Source organism: Oryzias melastigma, linkage group LG21, assembly GCF_002922805.2.
Source record: "Oryzias melastigma strain HK-1 linkage group LG21, ASM292280v2, whole genome shotgun sequence".
Lineage (NCBI taxonomy): Eukaryota > Metazoa > Chordata > Actinopteri > Beloniformes > Adrianichthyidae > Oryzias > Oryzias melastigma.
Window position 1 is genome coordinate 27,226,546 of NC_050532.1, and position 23,062 is coordinate 27,249,607.

The 23,062-nt window shown below is 39.1% G+C and overlaps 1 protein-coding gene across 4 annotated transcripts in view; it reads left to right on the forward strand.

Annotated features, from left to right (window-relative positions):
* asic4a (acid-sensing (proton-gated) ion channel family member 4a) overlaps window positions 1–23,062 on the forward strand; it is a 157,273-nt gene that overhangs the window by 13,998 nt on the left and 120,213 nt on the right. Inside the window, exons 5-7 of one of the 4 annotated variants that reach the window (XM_036209589.1) lie at window positions 9,305–9,560; window positions 21,397–21,519; window positions 22,360–22,505. The gene's annotated coding sequence lies outside the window, so the exon portion shown is untranslated. The remainder of the gene's footprint in view (window positions 1–9,304; window positions 9,561–21,396; window positions 21,520–22,359; window positions 22,506–23,062) is intronic. The other 3 variants (XM_024286430.2, XM_036209590.1, XM_024286432.2) reach the window with 3 other exon arrangements.

The window sequence follows — 23,062 nt, forward strand, 5'->3', positions numbered from 1 at the left end:
ATCCATAAAAATTGAAGTAACAAAGAAAAAACAATGTTTTTGGTTGGTTACTATCTGGTTATTGGCTTTCTTTCCCTAAAAATTTAATAAAGGAAAAAAAATTCTGTTTACTATTTGATGCGCATCAGTTACTATCTGGTGCGCATCAAATAGTAAACAGAATTCTTTTTTTTAATAATTTCAATTTTGAAAAAACAAAAGAAAATTACGGTGTTTTCCAATATCGATATAACCGATATGTCTAATTATGAAATGATTCTTTAGCGGTATAGAACAATTCAATCAACATCTCTTATGAATAGAAATCTACTCACTGATTAAGTGGATACATTCTAACATCTCTACTCCTGCTTGTTTTCTTAACCAGACCAGACAAGTTGTTTTGGAGCTCCCTGTAAACCAGCTTTATTCCTGTGAAGCAGCTGGTAATTGGAACCGCTCCATCTGTTTAATTCTTATGAATATGTTCTCCTACATTTTAAAGAACTATTTGTTTTTGTGATAAAAGTTCAGCCAGAGCGGCTTTTCATTCCTTCATTCTTAAAGCCACAAAAGACTTAAATTCTTAATGTCAGTTTTTTTCACTCTAGTGACTTTCTATCCCCTGAGATTATAAGTCACTGACATATTCAAAACCCCAGAACTCCGCGGTTGCACGGAACCGTTTCCCTTTCAAGTCTCCTCCACAGAAGAGGAGATCATGAAGAAAGGATTTGCCCTATCCTCGGATTGTACCTGCTCTAAATGATAGATTTAGAGGGGAAATGCAAGAAAAATTCTAATCTGTTTGACGGAAGGCGTGACGAGCGAACAGACAAAAAAGAAACCATGCACAGAGAAAATTGGATTTTCTGGAGAGCCTTGTCTTACAAAAAAATGACCAGTCAGAGGATGTTAGTGAGGCAGACTGGCTTTCATTAGCCTTCTCATTTGGCATCAGTGAACCGTGAAGATGGTTAAGTGATATTATGTTAACCTCCTGTTTTACATCTACAGTCCAGATTAAATGTAATTAGGTGGCTTTTGTAGTTCCCACACAGTCTTCCGGATAATTAATGAGTGGCTGAAGCCTTTTACAGACTGGCTGCTCCATTGTTCTGACCACACTTCTGCTGTCTGCCTCTTCCACAATAAACCAGCCGACACACGAGCTGGGTTTTACTGCGACCGCCCGCTGCAGAGGGGAGGTTCTGTTTTACCCCTTTATTCCATCCGTTCTCTATTTTTAGTGTTCGTTGGCTGAAAGGAAGTGATGGAAGTTGAGTTCCACCAAAATCATCAAAAACTTTCAGGGAAAAAAGGAGCAGCCAAACGCTGGAGCCCGCCGGATGACCTTTAAGATGTAATTGACGAATCTGTTTTTGATTCTGGTGGCCTTTTTCCCAGAAACATTGACTTTGGCAGCAAGAACTATTTTTAAACCTCGTAGTTTTGATCACGGAGTCTTCACACAGATACACAAACATGCAGAGAAGAAGGAAGGTGACAACACAAAAAACCTGCAATCTTCAATATTTATGCAACAGAAAAGGACAGATTTGTGGTTGCAGGTTTATTAATTATCCAAACACATTTGTTTAGTTTAAATGAGAAATGAACAATACATTTTATGATAAAGTAAGATTTTTAAGGAAGAACGGTTGTGCTGCAGACGTGTTTGCATCTCAAAACTTCACATAATTTTACCAAATAAATGCCGAAATGCAAAAAATAAATGAAACAATCCACTTTTTTATGATTTCAAACATTAAAGAGCTCTGAATGTCATCTACTGCAGCCCAAAATGACCAACTATAAAACAACCAAACTTGAGTTTTCACTTCTTTATATTTGGTAACTTGTGCTTTTCTTCACAGAAAACACCTGAAAACAGACTCAACCTTCAAACTTCTGCTGTGAAATGCAGCCAGACATTCCAGCGCTCCGCCTTCTCGCCCCGTTAGCGGTCTTATGAGCCCGCCCACTATCACAGGAAAGGCAGAAGGATTGGCTAGAACTTCAACGCACTGAACAGTAGAAGTTATTAACAAAAGACAAATAGACCTTCAGTAAAATGAATCACGGAAATGTGGAACCGTTTGCAGCAGCTTCTTTCGGTCTCATTAGAACCGCGTTAATCGTTAAACGGATCCTACTTAGAACCGAGTTTGGGTTCCCAACTGTTGATATTTTAGGATATTTTGGTGAAACTACAAAAACAAAAACATGTTTTGTGGCCTTAAAGTTTCTTCTGTCACAAACACAGAGAATTGTTCTTCCATTTTTAAACTTAATAGCAGCTGAACTGAGAATTCGTGATGATTTTAAAGACTTTAGAGAATCTGGTGCTTCTGTGTGATTTGATTCACATCAATTAACTGAAGTTTTCTTTTCTGCATCCACACTTAAACTGAATTTGAACTTTTAGACTGAGTCAGCAGTTTCTATTCTGAGGCAGGGACACTAGAGATGTAAGAAACATGTCTTTCATGTTTTCCACTGTCAGACGAGTCATTTCACAACATCAAGTTTGACGGAAACGTTTGTCAAATAATATTTAAAATGGCTTCATTTTTGTTTTTCTGTAAGAACAATTTTTGAAGGTGAATCAAAGTCTTTTCACATCAGAACGTTAGTTTGTTTTGATCCTTCAGCTGCTGATTTGATGTCCAGTCTGCAGTCAAGAACAAAGACTTGGACTTGTTGATTGAGTCTACGGAGATTTTCACGCTGTTTTTGCCCTCAAGGCTTTAAGAGAGACAGTTCCTCCTGAAGGGCCGTGGATTTGTTCTTGTGGAGCTCATGAAACCCCTTTATGGATCATGAAGTTGACATGAAACAGATCTTCACCGGTTCATTCCTAATGAGGATCTGTGGTTGAGAAAGCGACGCGTCTCTGTGGTCATGAAGTTTGGTGGATGATTGTAGCTACAGGAACACCATTAGATTTACCTTTTGCTGTTTAAAAGAACTCAAACAAGAAATGTTAGAAAGTACATTAAAAATATACTTGTGGTTTTCTTTAGTACAACCAATTATAGCCAAGTTCAAGTCCCTCTGTGGGCTGGTCTCCATAGCAACATGTTTTGTTTTGCTTTTTTTCATGGTGATAAAAGAAAAATGAACTGATTTTATTGACACGATCTCTGCGATTTATCTGAACAATTTTCTTTTCAAAAAAATATTCCCACAAAGGATTGAGGTCACATTCTTACCCGACTACCACATTGGAATGATTCCACTAAACAAGTCGTGCACATTGTTTTTGATTTTTTTAAATGTTGTTAGTTTAAGGCAGGAATGGGCAAACATTTCAACTCGTGGGCCACAAAGGGTCCTAACATTCAATAAAGGGCCGGAGCGTCACACTTTTGTGATATCTGAGTAAATGTAACCCAGGTTTATGTTTTATTTTATCTTTCCCCTGCTTGCGTTTGTTTTTGGTGTCTGGCCACATCTGCTTCCGCGGTTGCGACGTCATTTGGTCACGTGGGGCGACCAGCCACTCACGAACCTCCATTCACGTGACGTCGCAGCGCCGCGTAACTTGGTGCAACGAATTGCGTGCGCTTATAAGGGGGGCTGGGAAATAAGGAAACAGGAAGCGGTGGAACTGATGGCAACACACAGGTCTGTCTGCGGCGGCTGTTTAGTATCTCATTTCGTTCCGTTGGTGTTTATCGGTTGCGTGTTGTTGTAGGAACCCTCTACATGGTCCATCAGCAGAACGCGGCTGCGTGCATACGGTCTTTTTGGCAATTGGAACTCTGGTGCTGAATGTCCAGGCCAGAAGTATGATGGCGAGCTAGACCTGGATCAGCAGTCAAAGACTTGGAGGCCCACAGCCTTTTACCGAGCCGGTAGGGGGTTCCTGCTTACCGTCAAGATCACCACGCCTCATTGAGGTAACAAACACTGGGACTCGTTACTAAATTGGGTTTGGATCCCACGTCTTCCTCATCTGCTGCTGAGCCCACATGAACTGAACCTTCTGGAACTTTGGACATGTTCCGTATGAAATGTTTTTTTCCCTTTTTGTTTTTCCCTTTTTTTTTTTGGATATGTATATATGTAAATTGAATGGCCATTCACCTTGCACTGTTCACTGTACATAATATTTCATAAATCAGTGATTCAACTACACTCAGTTTCCTGCTGCTCCCTCCTTGAGACGATTTTAGAATCTTTTGACTACTAGCCCAGACAACCAGACCTTTAACACAAAAATTAGCAATATAGTTGCTACATAAACATTGAATAAATTCAAACATTTCAGACAATAAAAATGAAGGAAAATGTTCCCTCTAACAAAAGCTGCATACAGTCATCAAATTTACCCTATAAAACATTATGATTTATCGTGTCTGATCACAACACAAAAGTCTGATGAATCTGAAATATTTTTATAATCAATTGACAGCCTGAAGTAAAAATTAATGATCTAAATGTACAGTTGTGTGTGTAAATGTCATTTTGTGATTATTCGTGGATAATTGTCGGGGAATACTGTAACTAAAAACATTTGATTGTGATTAATCGTGAATTAATTTTCCCAGGTTTGTGATTAATTAGTACATTACAGACCCAATATATATATATATATAAGTATACTGTATATGTGTATGTATAGATACATTTATACACATATATAAACAGATCATCTTTTAGTTATGATTTCAGAACTGTGGCTTTACTTCTTATTTTAGAGCCGTTTGCACGAATGACTTGATCTACCTCGTGTAAAACACAAACTTAAATGAATGTTGCGTTCAAGCGGTGTTTAAATGATTGGAAAAAGGAAAACCATCAAATCTATGGAGAGAAATCCGGGCCAATAATATTTGAAACCCGAATAAATTAAATTGAAAAGAATTTTGGTGTTTGGTAAAAAAATAAAAAAATAAATAAATGCCCAAATATTTCTGCTATTCAAAAATAAACTTATTTATTTTCAGCTTCAAATGTTCAAAATGTTTTTTAGGCTTCAAACCTCAAAATTTCAAAACTTATTTCAAATCTTTTTTACACTTTTTTTTCGTTTACTTGTTTGCTTTTGGCCCCTCGATGAGGGCGGGAACTTCAGTTCTGATGCGTTCAATGACTCTGAGAACTGTGATAATTATGGTCAGAAAATGGCTGTTTAGTCTGTAGCATCATAGTCTAAAGTTGTCCCAAGACGGGTGTAAAAAGCAGAGTTTTATCGCGCACAAACCGCGCGTCCAAAACGCCGTTCTAGTCCGTTCAAAGCGCCATCTTATTGAATTAATACAGGCGAAGAAAATGTCCTTATGGCTCTGACATTACTCACATTTTTTTTTTTTGGTTTCACCACTAATGTTAGGTTAGGGTGTGAGGAGCTGTCAGCTAGTGGGAAAGAGTGTAAACGGAAATCTCTCAGTAGCGGAGAATGGGAGGTGCTTACATCAGAACTGACATCAGCCATGAATCTGGGGGTCATAAAAGCAGATCGATTCCCTCCCTCCTGTAGAAACACCGTAGAAAAGCTGATAATGTCCAGACCTGATAGCAGAAAGTCACAACCTGCGGCGTCCACGTGATGGTTGAGGCTGTGGAGTGGACATGATTGGCTCTCAGTGTAATCCCTGCTGGAGAGCGGTGCTCCAAAAGGGAAAGGACGGCAGATAAAGAGGACGGCAGATGAGGGAAGGCGACGCCCGCCTGCATTGTCCGGCTAATTAAGTGTTATTATCCAGCACAACAGGCGGTACCTGAGAAATAATTGGCTACAACGACGACTAAATGTTCCCGTCTGGAGGTGAAGCCAAAAGCATCGCTAAAGGTCACACGCTATTATGATCTGTGCTGATCTTTTTAATGCGACGCTCTGTCAGACGAGCCAGCTAAATGAATCAGTAAAAATCAAAAACATTCCTTTTCTTTGACTTAGTCTTTCTTGTTGTTAAAGGAAATTTCTAAGTGATTTATGACATTATAAGGAGAACGTTTCCTTCAGTCTTTTCTTGGCCATTTACTTCATGCAAATGGTCTCTTTTGTGATGCTAATTTAAAATAAATGGAAAAACGCTTCTGGTCAAATGTTGCTCAGTTTCACGTAAGAAGAAGAACTAGACTCTCAAAGACGAAAAGTTTATAGCAAAACATTCAAGGGAGACGGTGAACAGAAATGAAGACTGGCTGGAAATGACACAAATTTAGAGATCAGTTTTAGAGAGAGAGTGTGGGGCTCCCTCATTTCCTAACCGATTTTCACAAATATGGCTCGAATTTAAGCTTGGAAAATGATTGATGTTCTGGTATATTTAAATATTTATTATCTATGAAAACTAATCTGTAAATGGAACAAGAATTGCGACTTCTACTGTTACAGGTAAGGCATTAATGTCAAATTAACAGCTTCTAAATATCTGTGATTTTTTTATTTTACCTGCGTGTGAAAATCTGTAGAAATGAAGTTGTAAATGCTTGTCATCCCAGCCCAGATGGAGGGACAGGGATGAAGTTTAATGGCATCAATGACTGACAACGTTTAGTACCAAAGTCCTTTAACACATTTTCAAATGAAACTACAACTTTTATTATTTTTTGTTTTAAATTGACCTTCAAACAGTCGATTTCGTGGTACTTTGAGAACAAAGCTCCAGCTAGCATCTTTAGCTGAAACGTCTTTAAGCTTAAGAACATGGATCATAACATCAAATACATCTGCCAAACTGTTAAGATTCCAAACTCAGTGAGAATAGCAGTAAATGATGTAGCAGGTCAAAGTTTTGTTCCACAGCTCCTTCCATAACATCTGCTCTGCTGTGTTTGTCACTGAGCTGAAAGTTAGCGTTAGCGCTGCAGATTCTAGCTGGGCTTTCTCCGGTCCGTGAGACCAAGAAAGAAGCTCAGCACTGGCCTCACTTTCACTCTATTACAAAAAAAAAAAAGGTGCGATCAACGACAACATTTAGCCTAGCTATATGCTACTTTGCTAGCACAGCAACGTGCATCTTGGCTGCACATTTTACGTGTCGACCACATGAATTTCTCTCAGTTTTTGTGCCGGTTGCATGTAAATATGTGCGATTAACATCCGCTATGTTTTGAAATATCAAGTGTTAATAAAAACATACATCGATGAACCAAACTAGCATGCTAGTCGCTAGCGCCCACTTCAGCGCAAACTTCGCGGTTCCCAGCCTGATTTCTCTCTAATAAAATGTGATTCCTGTCCTGTGATGATTCCTCTGATCGGATTTTTTTCTCATCAAGGTTTTTGAAGTTGATTGCAGAACATTGCGCCTCCTTTTGTGGTTCTTTGTGTACTTATTTGGACCTCCTCCGTTCATCTCTCGGGAAGACTGAATGCAAAGTGATGCCGCACGTCTGTGACGCCGTACGTCACGTGATTTCCAATCCAGTAATATGTATCGATGATTACGGAGCGTGGAGAACCAGAAGAACCATCATCAAGACATTCTTCAAAATCTGCTGGATGGAAACCATCAGCAACAACAAGCTCTGGTTAAGAACAAACCAGATGAAGAACAGACCAGATGAAGAAGATGGGATACCAACGTCTAACATCCTCGTCTGATTAAGAATTCCCAGAGGGAAAGAGAACAGGAACACCGGGAGGATCTGGAAAGGATCGTCCAGGACAGAAGATGATGGATGAGAGTTTCTGATGGCTTATGTCCAACCAGGGATACGAGGCTAACTGCTAACTCCAGGGTGAAAGGTCAACCCCGGACAGGTCAGGTCCATCACTCAGAGACCGGCACTCTAATGAAACTATTTAAAGTCCGGCTAAGAAACACATTTTTAGACTGAGATTTGATGTATAAAAGTTCTCTGTGAAGATTATATGAGTAAAACTCAGGTTGTTTCTATGTTTGGGGTTTTCAGGTTCCTCCCTTCAACATTCAGAGTAAATTCTGGACTAAATAAAGGAAGATTTGTCCCAGTAGGAAGCATTTATTTTCCCAAAAGGTCACATTTCTAAAAGGGAGGAAACGATGAACTTCAGCAGCATGTTTGTTAAAAACATGAAATGTTGTCTAAGAAAGTAAATAATGTAGAAAAAAAGGACAGAACGAGATAAAATCCTCATGAATGACAAAAAGTGACGGCTGTTTGTCCGCGCTCTGAGCATGTGTAATATGAGCTAATCAGCCGGCGGGAGCACGGCTTGTTCTTATCACACGCCTCTCTGAAGGGCCACGGACACACTTTAATACCGACCATTATTGCTTTCTTTATCTGTGCCGCACAAAACAAAATACAAATCGATGCGCCTGCACGGCCTGCCAGAACAATGGGTCAGACAGCTGAGCGTCACACTGGGAGCATCCAGGTTTCTCATAAGAAACAGGAGGATATTATTCAGACTGTCTCTCAAGAGCGCGATCACAAGCAAAAACTGTGTGAATCTGAATTTCACCTCCACCCAGCTGCTGTCGCCCATTTTTCACCGGATGCTAATGAGCAGGTGCCCCTCGGGTACGCCAGGTATTGATCGGGCGTGAACGATCAGGGCAGCGATGATGCAGCAGAATCACATGATTTACTCAGGCGCTGATGTATGGCGTCTCCGCGGGGATCATCTGTCGCAGCGCAGCTTCATTTTCCATCCAGCAATCACACCTTCTCCTCTTTCCAGATGTTCAGACAGTCGATTTGCTGTTTTTCCATCTTAATTTGCTTCTCCGGTTCATCTTCTGAGGACGGAAACAAACCGAAACAGAACAACCTGCTTCCTCTGGAATATACAGATGACTATATCATGGTCCGAGTGAATTCTTCATTCTGATTGGCTGCTGGGTGTGGTTTAAAAAGGGAAAGAGCAAAATTATCTATAGCACTGCACAGGCGTCTTTAAAACAAACTTTTGCTTCATCCTCTGGACTAAATCAAGCAGTAAGAGAAACTTTCTCTCTGAACTGATGCTTTATTTAAAGGCTTACCAAACTGAGATGCACAAAGTGAACGTTCCAGGATAGATGTGAGTGAAGAGTTGAGCTGGCGACCTTCATTAGCGCGTATGCAAACCCTGTTTACAGCACGCTCCGCGCAGCACACACGCTTTAAAGCCTTACATCAGAAGATGAAATGTAAACTCATTTAAAATGACCTTTGTGTTTTGATGCTGCCCCCCCCATCTCCTCACAGCCAGAGATGCACAGCGTTTATTGAACACGTGTTAGAACGGTAATACTCGCTGATGCAGGGAAAGTGCAGGAGAAACGGATATTTTCCAGACATGCTTGAGTGGAGAATGCAAGCTTGAATTATCACTTGCTCCATATGTTTCTTCCAGCAGATAAACACCAGTAATTTGTCTTTATTGTTTATTCATCAGAAAAAACTGCAAACAACGAAGAGCGGCAGAAAAAAAACATTAATGAAAGCAGGATCTGGTTTGTGACGGGATGAAGGAGGTAAATGTGTTCAGGCCTCAGTGACCAGGGGCTCAGGCTGTCCAGCACAGGTGGCCAGAGATCCCCCCTGTTGTTGTTCGAGGCTGGAGGGCAGGCGAGCTTCTGTCGGAGTCCAGGATCGTCGGACACGTGATGAGGAGACGAGTCGCTGGTGGAGCCGATGGGGCACGAAAGGAGGTCAGCACTACATCTTAGTCTACAAGACTCTTCTCCATCTGTCCGAGGAAGTATTCCGAGTCAGCATCCGACCAGCGATGATGATCAGCATTAGAGCGGCACTAAAACACCAAAAGTACGGCTGCTTTTAGCTCTGTTCAGAGGAATAAAGACCAGAGGACAAATCTACTGTTTCTATTTCACTGAGGAGAGAATTTAGAACTGCAAATATAATAAAGTATATTTGTGATACAAAAGATGTCCATGAATAAGTCCACAGGTGCAGGACTCATCTGGGCGGCGTGAAGGTATCGTGATCGGGCATTGAGTCTTGATCTGGATTGCCTTTGGGTGGGGCGTGTATTCCGGGGGTTCTGGCTCTGCGCACTCTCCTACTCTTCGGTTGAGGGACTGCCGGGTCCAGTCCACTCTGTCCCCCTCCTTTCTTTTTTATTCTGTCCGATACATCATGAAATACATATAAACATAATTATTATAAATAATCTGTTTGGTGCAGTGTGATTCAGGTGTTGTTCTTCTTTCCCACTGCCCTCGAGAGAGATTTCAGATTCCAGATGGATCGTCTGTACTACTGTTCTTGGCCGTGGACCACGCCCCTGGCTTGTCTTGGCTGTGGACCTCGCCTCTGGCTTGTCTTGGCCGTGGACCACGCCCCTGGCTTGTCTTGGCTGTGGACCTCGCCCCCACCTGTCCCCAGTCCTGGTAACAGTCCTAACAGTCCTGGTAAATCTCCTGTCCGTCCTGGGAGAGGATCTCTCCCTCATGTGTTCATCTCTGAGGTTCCTTTTTTTCTATGAACAGTCTTAAGGCTTAATTGATTATGAAAAATCAATTAAATCAACAAGAGAAACCATTCAATAGATGTAGCTGGATCACTAATATATGTTGGTATTATTTTAATTAAAAGTAAAAGTACATTTTGTGTGAATACTTTGTATCAAAGAAAACCATGTTTGTATGATTTAGGTTTAAGTTTTACTTAAAAAAAAGTTTCTGCGTTTTTTTTTTTCAATCTCAACTAAATTATTTGTAGATTGAGCCACAACAGAACCCAGAAACAATTTCAGAGAAAAAACAAATAAAAAATAATAATAAATATGAAAGCACATTTTATGTGGTCCTCCCTTCTCTGCATGTGTATCTACTTTGTCCTTTTGTTCCATTTAAAGGTTTTATCCTTAAAAAAAGAGGAAAACTTTGTCTTATTTTGAAAATATGGTAAAAAAAATCAAAAAGTATGAAGCATTTTTGAGAGCAGAGCTGCAGTGTCACATTCAGTAAACTGTAAAGATCATTCAGGACGTATGGTTCATCAGCTGTTTGACATTTCCTGTATTTCAGCCCCAAATGTCAATGAGGGTTTGAGCCGTAGATTGCAGCGCTGCATAAACTGTCTGAGCTGGAGGGCTCTGCAGGAATCACTGAACCCTGCTCTTTGCACTCATGTGCGAAACATGTCGATTCCTCAGTCCACTGCACAAGCTTCCCGTCTTTTCCTCTCCCTGTGGGCAGCGACTTCCTGCACGTGCACAAAATCAGCCATCTGGTCCTTCAGACGACAGTTAATAATGAGAGCTCTCATTAGGCTCCTGACCTCTGACCTCCATCCGCTGTTTGAACGCGGCAGCAGGATTTCTGCTCGGCTGAACGAACCGTGTCTCAGCAGAAACGGTGGGGAGCGTCAGCCGTCACCCCGTCTCACTTCAGAAGATCCCAGCTCGCACTTCTCACCAATGCTTCCAGGATTCCTCTTTTTGGCTCTTAGCTCCCTTAAGTTTAAAGTCTTGTTTCCTTCAACATCACACTCCACCGTTTATCTGGCTGCACAGTTTGTTCAATTCCACTCCTTCCGGTCCCAAACCTCCTCCTCACTTCTGGTGCGCCCCAAGGCTCAACCTTTGGCCCCTTCCTCTTTATCATCTACCTCCTTTCTTTAATATTTAGTTCCACTGTTACGCTGATGACACCCAACTCTACCTGTCAATCAAACTCAACCCCACACCTTCCTCACAACCACAAGTCCTTGTTCTCCTTCAATTCCCTCCAATCTAACAGCAGTAAGACTGAAGTTCTCCTCGTTGGCACCAAATCTGTCCTCTCCATAGTCACCAGATTTACATTTTCCACCAATAACTCCGATGTCACCTCCCGTCCCACGTGAAGAGTCTCAGGGTCATCCTGGACCGCTCCCTCTCCTCGTCTCCATCCTGGTCTACAGCCTCATCACCGTCTCCACTCCTCTTTGGCCTTCCTCACGAACATCTCCATACATTTCAACTGGTTCAGAATTCAGTACTTTGGATCATCACCGAAATCCTCCTTTACCACCAAAACTCCAGCAGCTGCACTGGTTCTCTGTTCAACCCAGAATACAACAATCCTCCTTTATGCTTTCAAATCCATCCACAACGTCGGCCCTCTGGTCCTTCCAGTCTGATCCACATTGTAAAACCGTCCTTCAGATCAGCATCCTCTCTGCACCAGAGCTTTCAGTAGCTCCGCCCACAAACTCGAGAACTCACTCTCACCTGAGAATACAGACTTCCTCTCTACCTTTAGAACAAAACTCAAACTTAAACTGTTCAAACTCTCATACTCCTTGTGTTTCCACAACTTCTTCCATGTTATCTTGTTTATTGCTTTTAATTTTGTTCTTAACTTGTCTTTTGTTCAGCGTTCTGGAAGGCTCTGCGGAGTATTATTACTATTAATGTTAAAAGAATTGATTCTGTTTAAAAAAAAAAAAAGCTTACTGTCTCTTCAAACATCTTTAGTAGTTTCGTAGTCTCTGAACTCACCATCAATCACACTGTGTTTATAATGACGTCGTGATTACATCGACTGACACAGTCACCTTTATAGAGTCTCCATGTTTAACATGAAGGTTTCAGAAAAGTTCTTTGAGTTGGAGTTTTTATTCAAAACTCCCGCGGAGTATTAGGGACACCAAAAGAGAAGGAATATTATGCCTTTTCCTTGCAAATTTACAACGAGAATTTTTGTAAATTTATCAGATTAAAAGTCATAAATTTCACTTTTAAAGTCACAAACGTACAACTTTATTCTCGTAGTTTAACAGTAACAACTTTTAATCTCATAAATGTTCGAGATTCAAAGTTTATGAGAATTTTTTTTATTTTTTTGAGTGACTGTAATACTCCAGAAATCTTTGATCTTAAAAAAACATTTTTTTTACAAGTTTTCCCATCATTTCCGTTTATAAATCACAGCAAAAAGACTCCTGTTTCTCTTTAATTAAATGTGAAACCTCCTAAACTGACAGAAGTGTGACTTTTTTGTTTGTTTTTGTCCTGAAACTGAACAAAACGGTTCTGCAGTTGCTGAACTTTAACTTTGAAAATTAAACTTACTGATGAGACAAATCTCCGTGGAGAGATTTGGTTTTTGATTGCTGAGCAAAAGGAATTTTAGTGTTTTAAGTGACAGATTTTTAGGGTTTAAAACTAGTTTAATTATAGAATAAGTTTGGAATTCTAAAATAGATCTTGAGTAAAATAGATTGCATGAATCCTGCAGGATCATCACGGATCTTTGGTTTCAGTGAAAGCGTACTGGACTGCAACAGATAAAACTTCTGCAAAACCTGAAAAATAAAATATATTTTTACATCAGTAAATGTAAACAGAACCAAAGTTTTTAGCTAAATTTGAGCTAAAACTTGAAAGAGTTCAGCCACATTTGGTATTTTTTTCCACTTGGACAACAGACAAACGTGTTTAAATTCATTTTTAAGTTTGTTTCTGGTTAAAAAAGAAAATCTGGTTTTGGCTTTTAGTTGATGAAATTCAGAGACACTTTGTTTAGAGAAATCTAATAAAACCACATTTTTCTAGTCCTCTTCCCCAGTTTATCAAATCTAACAAACAGTTTCAGGACTCAGTGGTGTAAAATGGGTTAAATCAGCTCAAAGTAAACAAAAAAACACATTGAAAATTTGATAAACAGAATTGTAGCTACATTTTTTTAACTGAAAAAAGAGATTTTAAATTTGAAAGAAATTCTAAAATAATAAAAAAAGAAAATAAAAAAATACTGAAAACTTGAATTAAAAAACTATAAATCTAAAATTTACAATTGAAAATTGAAATTTTCCTATTTTTATTTTTTCTCAGTTTTTTGTTTCAATTCTGATTTTCGCGTTTTTGCTGCTGAGCTGATCCTAATTTCACATGGGGGCGGGGCTTTGAGCTCATTGGCTATCGGGACTTGTTTCCCATGGGGTGTCAGAGGACATTTTCTGCACTTTTTTTAGACACACATGAATATTTTTCACACTTTTCTCTCATTTTTTAGTCTTACTGTTCTCTTCTTTTCCTTTCGGCTTTTCCATTCGGGGGTCGCCACAGCGAATCCGTTTCCTCCATCTAAGCCTGTCTTCAGCATCCTAGTCTCACTGTTCAAACTTTCAAATTTTCATTTTTTTTTTTCATATTTTCAAGATTTTTTTTCAAGTTTTCAATATTTTTTTTCAAATGCTTAATTTTATGTTTAATTTTAATTTAATTTTTTAAAATAATTTCTTCAAGTTTACGTAATGTATTTTCAAGTCTAAAACTGCTTTCAATTTTTTTTTTTAATTTTCTTTTTTTTTTTTTCAAAATTTCCATCTTGTTTTTTGTTCACTTTAAGCTGATCCTGATTTGATCCCATAGAAAGGCCTCTTTGTTGAATACAAAGCAGCTAATGTTCCATTATAAAGTGGTAGATTGTGAATAAAAACCGATAATATCCTTAAAGGAGAGGAGCTGTAGAACCAGAGAATCTGAACGCTTCCTGACACGTTCAGACTCACTGAACTCTGGATTTTAAAGCGGTTCTGACTCCTTTTTTCAAATGTTTTAAACGAGCTGCTGCAGTTCGGTGAGAAACCCGGTAGGTTGTTCGGGGTCGTCGACCTTTCTGTAACCTCAACATTTCTGTGTTTTTCTTCTTGTTTTCCAACCCTCAGCTGATTAGAGCAGATCAAATCAAATCAAGTTTATTTATTTAAAAAAAAACGCTTTTCATGCATCACAGCTCAAAGCACTAAACAATGACATTAAAAATAGACCAGAAAATACAAAAAGAGGTAAAATACTGGTCGTATCTGGATGAATAAAGGTTCAACCAACTAAAAGAAACCTTTACCCTCCTCCCCTCCGTTCACCCAATGACCCCCCCCACACGATGCATTCAGGCCTAAAAAAACAATAAAAGTCATGACAGGTAAAGCAGTGACAGCCCAGTTCTAGTGTAACCTGTAGATTTCTTCAGTCTCCTTTACATTACGTGATCTTCTCCCTCCAGAGCGCTGCGTGGATCTACTCAGGATGCTCCTCAGGTGTCTGCATTTCAAACAGGCGCCTCTGGGAGAAGGCCTTGAGGCAAACCCAGGTCTGGTTGCAGAGATTAGATCTCCTGGCTGTCCTGGGAAGGCCTTGGCTTTCCCTCAGATGATCTGAACACCCTGTGTGTGTCTATGTGGGGGGGGGGGGGATCCATTAAAGTGGTAGAAAACGCATGGATGGACCCATCTACATATGCAGGCTTCTTCCTTATGCAAGACTTTTTAGCTCAGCAGCATCTCAGAAGCATTTTCAGCTTTTGGAAGTGTTTCTTCCCGTTTCACTGACAAGGAAAAGCAGACTCTTCCAACTGCTGAATAAAACAGCGCCGTCTTCTTTAGCTCTTTGCTAACAAGATCTAATGTTGGGATTTCTGCCTGAAAGCTTCTTTCAAACTGGAATGAGTTTATCTCAGAGCAGATTTCAAAATAAAAGCTCACATATGATGAAATCAGAACAAAATATAGCAAAACATTTGATCTTCATTTAACAACAAGTTCACTAATATAAGAATGACGTCTGTTTGGCGAAAACCAACTCACTTTAATCTGTCTTTCTATCCATGGCCAGCCGCAGTAGTCTCTGAACTCACCAGCATTTTACTTATCAAATCAAACTTTATTTGTATAGCACTTTTCCAAAAAACGATTTCACTCAAAGTGCTTACATAAAAACATAATCAACATTTAAAAACAAAGGACAAGACATTTCCCACCCAAATACTTATCACATTCTGTTTGTAATGACGTAGTAACGACGCTGACCTGCCACCTAATAATAAAGTTTTTATTTAAAATTTAGCTTTAATGTTTCAAAAAAGGTTTTTACTTTGAACTCTTTGGTTCCAGGCAAACATAACAAGAGTTATGACACAGAACTGTGACACCGCTTGGAATAAATCCTTGAAAAATATTGTTGTCTTGGAGCTTTATCTAGTTTTTTAAGGCACTTCTCACATTGTTCTGACTTTGTTTTTGGATTCCTACATTGTAATTTTGTCTATTTGTAAAAAAAAATCTTTGATTTCAATTTTTGTGGTTAAAAAAAAGACAAAATGCGCCAATTGAATAGCATTTTTTGTACAATTTCAAGTTCATAAAAGAGTTATTGTGTAATATAAGGACAAAAATCTTCAAGAATAGAAGCTGGAGTTGGACTTCAAAGATGAAAATCAAACAATAAAACAGTTTTAGAAAAAAATAAATTTTTAAAAGCCTAGATTTAATTATTTTTTTGCATGTATTATTTAAGGGAACTTATATTTTTAAATAACCTTGAGATGTCAACACGTTCTTTATGATATGGAACACATACATATATTACTGTACATGAATCAAGTTTAGCTTTTATTAGGGCTGTAAATCAATTTCATCAATTAATTCAAATTTGCCATTCAAGAAGATTTATTTTTGGTCAAACTTTTATTTTTCCAAAATCCTTCTCTCTAAGACGTCTATTGTTTGCATTGAGGTCCGCCCATCCGTCTCTTGAAACGCTCAAAGACAGCTATAACCAAGAAAGAGGAATTTGTTCCCAAAGAAGGAACAGTTTCTTCAGTTCTTTGTAACCAGTTTGGTTTTGCAACTTTTGGCTTACAGCAACAAACCACACGCTCCAGAATCTGTTTGAAGGCTGCTGGTTCCAAATGTGGGAGCACAACGGATGCGTTTCACCACCTGAAAGAGAAGAACTGCTCTCTACGAGATGCTCAGGGTGGCAGCAGTTCACAAAGCACCCTAACCCAGAGGTCCCCAAACTCTCACATAACTGTTTTCTTCTCTGATGGGGGGCCAGGGTCAGTTTGTTAACAGAAAAAGTGTAATAATCACAGCCCAAACGTTAACATTTATGGTTTTCCAGAAAGCCACACATAGACAAATTTTAAATAATTAATTTCTGTCATCGTTAAAGAAAAAAAAATGCTAAAACATTTTAAAAACTAGATATGTATCATTATCTGCGATAGATTAATAGCTGAAGATGCTTACATTGATGGCTAAAAACACTGAAACTGATAGCAAAAAATGCTGAAGTTGATAGCAGAAAACACTGAAATGAAATAGAGTCAAAGTGCCAAATTACCCGAAAAAAATAAAAAAAATTCAAAATCAACCAAAACAGCTAGCATGTAGCTGAAATATTAGCTAAATGCTAAATTAGCCTTAAAAATGGAAAAATGTCTATTTTAGTCAAAACAGTAGCATAAAGCTAAAGTATTGAACTCCAAATTAGCCAAAAAAAAACCCTGAAAAAAGCCTATATTAGCCAAAACAGTTTGGGGGGCCGGGCCAAATGTGAAGGAGGGCCGGATCCGGCCCGTGGGCCGTAGTTTGGGGTCCTCTGCCCTAACCTAACCCTAACCTGCAGCTTTGTTTACAGGTCAACTCTCGAAGAAAAAGATTTTAAAAAGTTTTAAATCGGTTCTACCAGTTGTTATTTTTTTTAAGAAATAGAAAACAATATTAAAACTGTAAATTAAATGCTTAACAATGCTCAACCCTATTCTAACTTATATTATGACAATGTCAGGAGTCAGTGTTCTGTCTCCACCGCTGTGACCAGTCTCCATAGTACTTAATGCACTACATCTCCCAGCAACCCCAGGGCACAGTCTTCTTTGATGACCCAATGCTCGTGATTGACCTCCGCCCGTCTGACCCTGATTCAGCTTTGTGGACCTTCAGCTGTGCTTAGCTCCTGTCTGAACTCATAGACCTGCTGCACGTGGAACCAGCTGTCTGTCCGTTTGTGACTCTAACTCCGTAAAGTTTGAGAGTGGAGTGTCGTTCCATCATCACCATTTGAACTGGGATAAACTCGTGTTGTCTGTATCATTCAGCAGCTTTTACTAGTTTGAGTTTCTGTGGTATTTCCAGCGTACTTCTGTTAAATGTGCGTTCAAACATCTTTGTCTACATAATTGACTTTAAGACAAAATCTAATTATAAGATTTTTGTAGAGGTCTAGACTTCAATGTTATTGGTTCACATCTCCATTAAGAACAGATGCTACAGAACCTAAACAATCCTGAATCAAACTACTGTCTGAACTGAAGAAACTGTTTTGAAGGAGATCCGCGGTTCCTCTTTGGAGACGTGAGACCCTCACAGGGGGACAACCATAAAAGCAGTGAACCATAAATCAGCTGTTTGTTGTGAAGCAGACTCAGGCAGCTTCCTAAGAAAGACTACAATACTCTGGGAGGCTCCTTAATGATTCAAAGACCAGCAGATTTCTTTAGGCTTCAGAAAACAAAGACTGAAATCTTTGGCTGTAATTTTTGACGACGTGTGGAAGAAACTAGAAGGTGTGATTCCTCTGATTGTCATCAGAGATGGAGGAGCCGCTGTTCTCCTGATGGGAGGTTTTTCTGGCTGTTTTCAAACTGCCAGAAAAAAAATGTAGATCGATCTTGAAACGTTTCCAAGATGTTTGTTATTTAAGGCCAGGGTTGATATTTGGATTAGAAAAACAGAAGCTCATCTTTTACTCAGAAGAAGATCAATAATTTCTAATGTGCTGCAAGGTTGGATTCAGTTTGGAACAGAATTCTTTTATTGTTGTCATCATGAAACTCTAAAAATTCTCCCATAAATGCCTGTTTAATTAAGTCAAAATTGCTTCTTTTTGCTTGAAAACAAATTATTTTTGCTTCATGCAATAATTGATGCAAGATTTGTTGACCAAAATGATCCTATTTAGATGGAATTTGAAGACATTTTTAGTTTAAACACATCAAGGCAGAATTAATTGACGTCTAAATTTATATGGTTTAATTTGATTTTACTGCTCTACACAGTTGTCAAAACCATAGAATCATCCATAAATACAAACACTAGCTGGTTGCTAAGCTAAACTAAACAGAATAAACCTAACTGGGCGTCCCTGCCCTTAGACCCTTCTTATAAGGAAAAACTCCTAAAAAAAGATTCTGGGGAAAAACATAAGAACCTCAGGGAAATCCACATGAAGAAGGGATCCTCTCCCAGGACGGACAGGCGATTTACGACGACTGTGAATGAAGAATTATCTTATCTAACTCTACAACTGCATGTTTGAATAGTGTAGCAGATGGGCTTCATCCAGGTGGAGCTGGGACAGCTGGGGGCATGAGTTGAGCCAGAGGTGAGGTCCACTGCTAAGGACAAGAGTTCAGATAATTCTTTATCCAGATGAGGCGTGATTCAAGCCAGAGGCGAGGTCCACGGCCAAGGACAGGAGTGCAGATGATCCTTTATCCAGATGGGGGGTTGTTGGACAGCTAGGGGTGAGTCGAGCCAGAGGCGAGGTCCACGGCCAAGGACAGGAGTGCAGATGATCCTTTATCCAGATGGGGGTGGAGAACAGCTGGGGCACAATTCGAGCCAGAGGTGAGGTCCACTGCTAAGGACAAGAGTTCAGATAATTCCTTATTGAGATGAGGCGTGATTCAAGCCAGAGGCGAGGTCCACGGCCAAGGGCAATAGCACAGACGATCCTTTATCCAGATGGGGGTGGAGGACAGCTGGGGGAGAGTCGAGCCAGAGGCGAGGTCCACTGCCAAGGACAGGAGCACAGACGACTCACCGGGAATCTGGACTCTCTCTGACGGGAGTGGGAAAGAGGGGCAACACATGAATCACAATGCACCAAACAGAGGCATAGAGAACTAAATGAAAAATAATTCATAAAGAATAGAGGAGAGGAGAAGTACATAAAAGTAAAGGACAGAACCCCAGTGCACCATATTTGCCCCAACTTCTAACTTCTAGCAGCCAACTAGCAGCTAAGTAGTATTGTTGCTGTAATTGAATCCAAAGGGGGTATGTTCAGGTATCCATGGACCTTTCAGATCCCAGAAGTGAACTTTTGTCCACCAGCTGGGACCAAACGAGCAGAAAATCAGACCACTTCACATGTCTACTGTGGATGTGGGAGGGGCCGAGTCACAGGCTGCACCAGAAGATAAATAAATGTGGTAAAGGAGTCTCCATAATTTAAAAGTATTGATTGTTTGTAAGTCACTGGGTTAAAAAACTTCAACGTAAAGTGACTGAGGTGGTAACAGTTAGAAATGCAGAACACAAAGATGGTTCACAGTTGGTTGATGATCAAAGCTGTTGGTGTAAAGTGGATAAAGAGGAGCAAACTCACCTTTCTTCTCACCTTTGTGTGTTTGTTCTGAACACAAATGTTCATGAATGTTTGGAAACATCTCGCTGTGGAACACGGCGTCCCTTAAAAACCTGCAAAACATCTTTGCTCTTACAACATTTACACTCGATGTTCCCAGATTTTTTAAGTCATTCCTCACTTTTTTAACACAAAAACTAGTAAATAGAAAATAACCAAATGAGTCACAGAGATCAGTCCCTGAAGGAGTCTGTCATGAACGCTGACGTGTCCAGAACAGTTCTCCTGTGTGAGAGCCCAGAACAGTCGGTTCTGCAACAGCATCAACAATGTGAAGCTCAATAAGATGTTCAGGATTCTGATCATTGATTGTTTTCCCTCTTCAGCTTGAAGAAGAGAAATATTGATCTGTCATTTGTTCTTTGAACAACTTGTAGCAGTTTTTTTACCCCCAGCTTCTCACAAGAAAACAGCAAATCTTTGATTCTGAAAGAAAGACAATTACAGGAATTTCATTTTTATGCAGATTAAAAAAATATTTAATATATATATATATATATATATATACATATATATACCTTTTCAGCTGTAGGGCCACATTTTCAGACATGGAACGCTTCCAAAAGATAGCGTCTTACAGTGAAATAGTTCAGTGAACCAAACTCAAACCCACCTTTGTAAACATTCACACTTTAGTGATTCTGTTTCTCTTTCTTATGATATTTTTCTTCTGTACACTTTATGGCAGGTAAAAACTGAGTCACACTTGAAACAATTTCTTCAATCTTGGTATCAAAACGTTCAGCTTCTTACGGATATTATCACTTGTGTTTCTGGTATTTGGAAACTTTTTTACAGTTTTACGCAATTTATGCAATTTTTTTTTTTTTTAGCCCCATGGAAATGAATGGGAATTTTTCAAATTTCTGCTGTTAAAAACATTCAGCATGTTCAGGAAATACTTGCTTTCACTTTTGGAATTGTTAAATTTCACGTAAATTTCAAAATTTTACACAATTTTTTTATGATTTACGTAGTTTTTGAGATTTTTTTTCTTCATCTTGCAATTTATCACATTTTTTGCACACTTTGAAACCTGTGCAGTATTAGTATCAAAACGTTCAGCATGTTAAGAGCATAAATGCTACTGAGGTTTGTAAGGTTAATTTTTAGTTTAGCTAATATTTTAGCACAATTCTAACGTTTTTGGCTAATTTGGCATCTAATGAGGTATTTTGGGCTAATTCTGATTTAAGCTAGTATTTTAGCAATGTGCTAGCTTTTGGCTAAGGCGGCATCTACTGATGTTTTTGTAGCTAAGCTAATATTTTAGCAACGTTGTGATTTTTTCCATCACATCCTTTGTGTTCTTTCTGCAGATTATGCATGTTTGGGATCAAAACATTCAGCACGTTTATGACATTCAGCAATCTTCATTCGGTATCTTCAGCAAACAGCTTCAGCATCTTTAGCGACCACATTCAGCAAAAGCCTGATCGCAGGTAATTCAGTTTTTCTTGTTAAAAATGTTTTCCTGACATTTAAGATTGTCAATTTAAGAAATCTAGGAGTAATAATATAATGTATCTAATTAGTCATATTTGACAGTGAAGACTAATATAATGTAATAGTTAATATATGAAATGTTTTAATGAGATCAGTCTTCCAACTTATGAAATTAGATTTATTTATTTAGAAAAAAAACAAAGTTTACATTCTCTGATTTATTTTATTTTGTGTTGAAGAGTTAATGATAGATACATCTTTATTCTTACAAGAGAGGATTTCTGTAAACACATTATTAAATCTACACAACTTAAACATTTTAGTGATTTTTTAATCATATTTGTATACAATTATGTCTTTACATGTATAGAGGCTTAAAAAACATCCTCCGATAGAAAAGCGCTCTAAAATAAGACTTTAAAGCGCCCTTCAGTTGATTTCTTTATTAGACTGCAACAGCGCGATTCATATTCTCCCCTCAGCGAGCAGAGATCCATCCTGTTTCCCCAAAGGAGAAGGAATAAATAATAGTGCGCCGTCTGCAGCCTCAACAACCACCCTTCAAATATGAAACATGTAAAGAAACAAGAAATACAATATTTTCAGACTTTTATGCAAATCTGACATTTCCTGAGCCGGTTGTGCAGAGCTGGAGTTTGTGTGGAGCACGGATACCTGCCTGTGATACTGCTGAGGAAGCAGCAGCTCTGATGCTGCAAGTTGTCATCACAGGAAGGCCTTTCCAGTCACAGGATGAAATCGGAAAATTCTGCTTCTTTGGGACTTTAATCAAGACTATCATTTCGTTCACTTTCTCCTTTCTTTTTGTGTGAAAGCAGGCGGCACGTTTGCTTTTGAAAACATCTTTTCTGCTGGATGTTGGACAAAAACCAGAAAATTCACGATGTTCCCTCGGAAGGAGAACCCCATCCGTAAAGAGCTTTTTTACTGCTCCGCTTTGGATTTGGTTCCATTTCTCAAGGTTAGAACATAATTTGATTTATTATAGATTCTTCTTTATGTTCTATTCAGAAAACCAATTTGCTGCTCTCAACTGAAGTAGTTCTATTTAAAATAAACAGACATAACTCTCTAATATATGTGTAGATAAAAATCTAGAGCTGTTAGCATTCAAAAATCTCATATTGGAACATTCTATCTTCATTCCATTACCTATACTAACCAGCAAATGCTGAAGTTTGGTTTTTCTGCGTCAGAATCAACTGGTTTCCTCATAAGTGAGTTGTTTGGGGTTTCAAAGCTTTAAAGAGCCCATATCATGAAAAAACAACTTTTTGAGCTTTTAACTCCATGATACTGTTCATTCCTCTCTATAAAAAACCTCAAAGTGGTATTCGGATCCGTTCATTTCTGACTAATCCTATAAAAACCTGCAGCCCCTCCCATACCCACGAAAACGAGCGGGTCCTCGCGGGCTTACATCACAAGTTAAGAACCGCCCCTTCCAGGAAGAGTCTGCTCCGCCCCCAGGCTAACACAAGCACTGGTTGTGTCCTAATCCCCCCCCCCCCCCCCCCC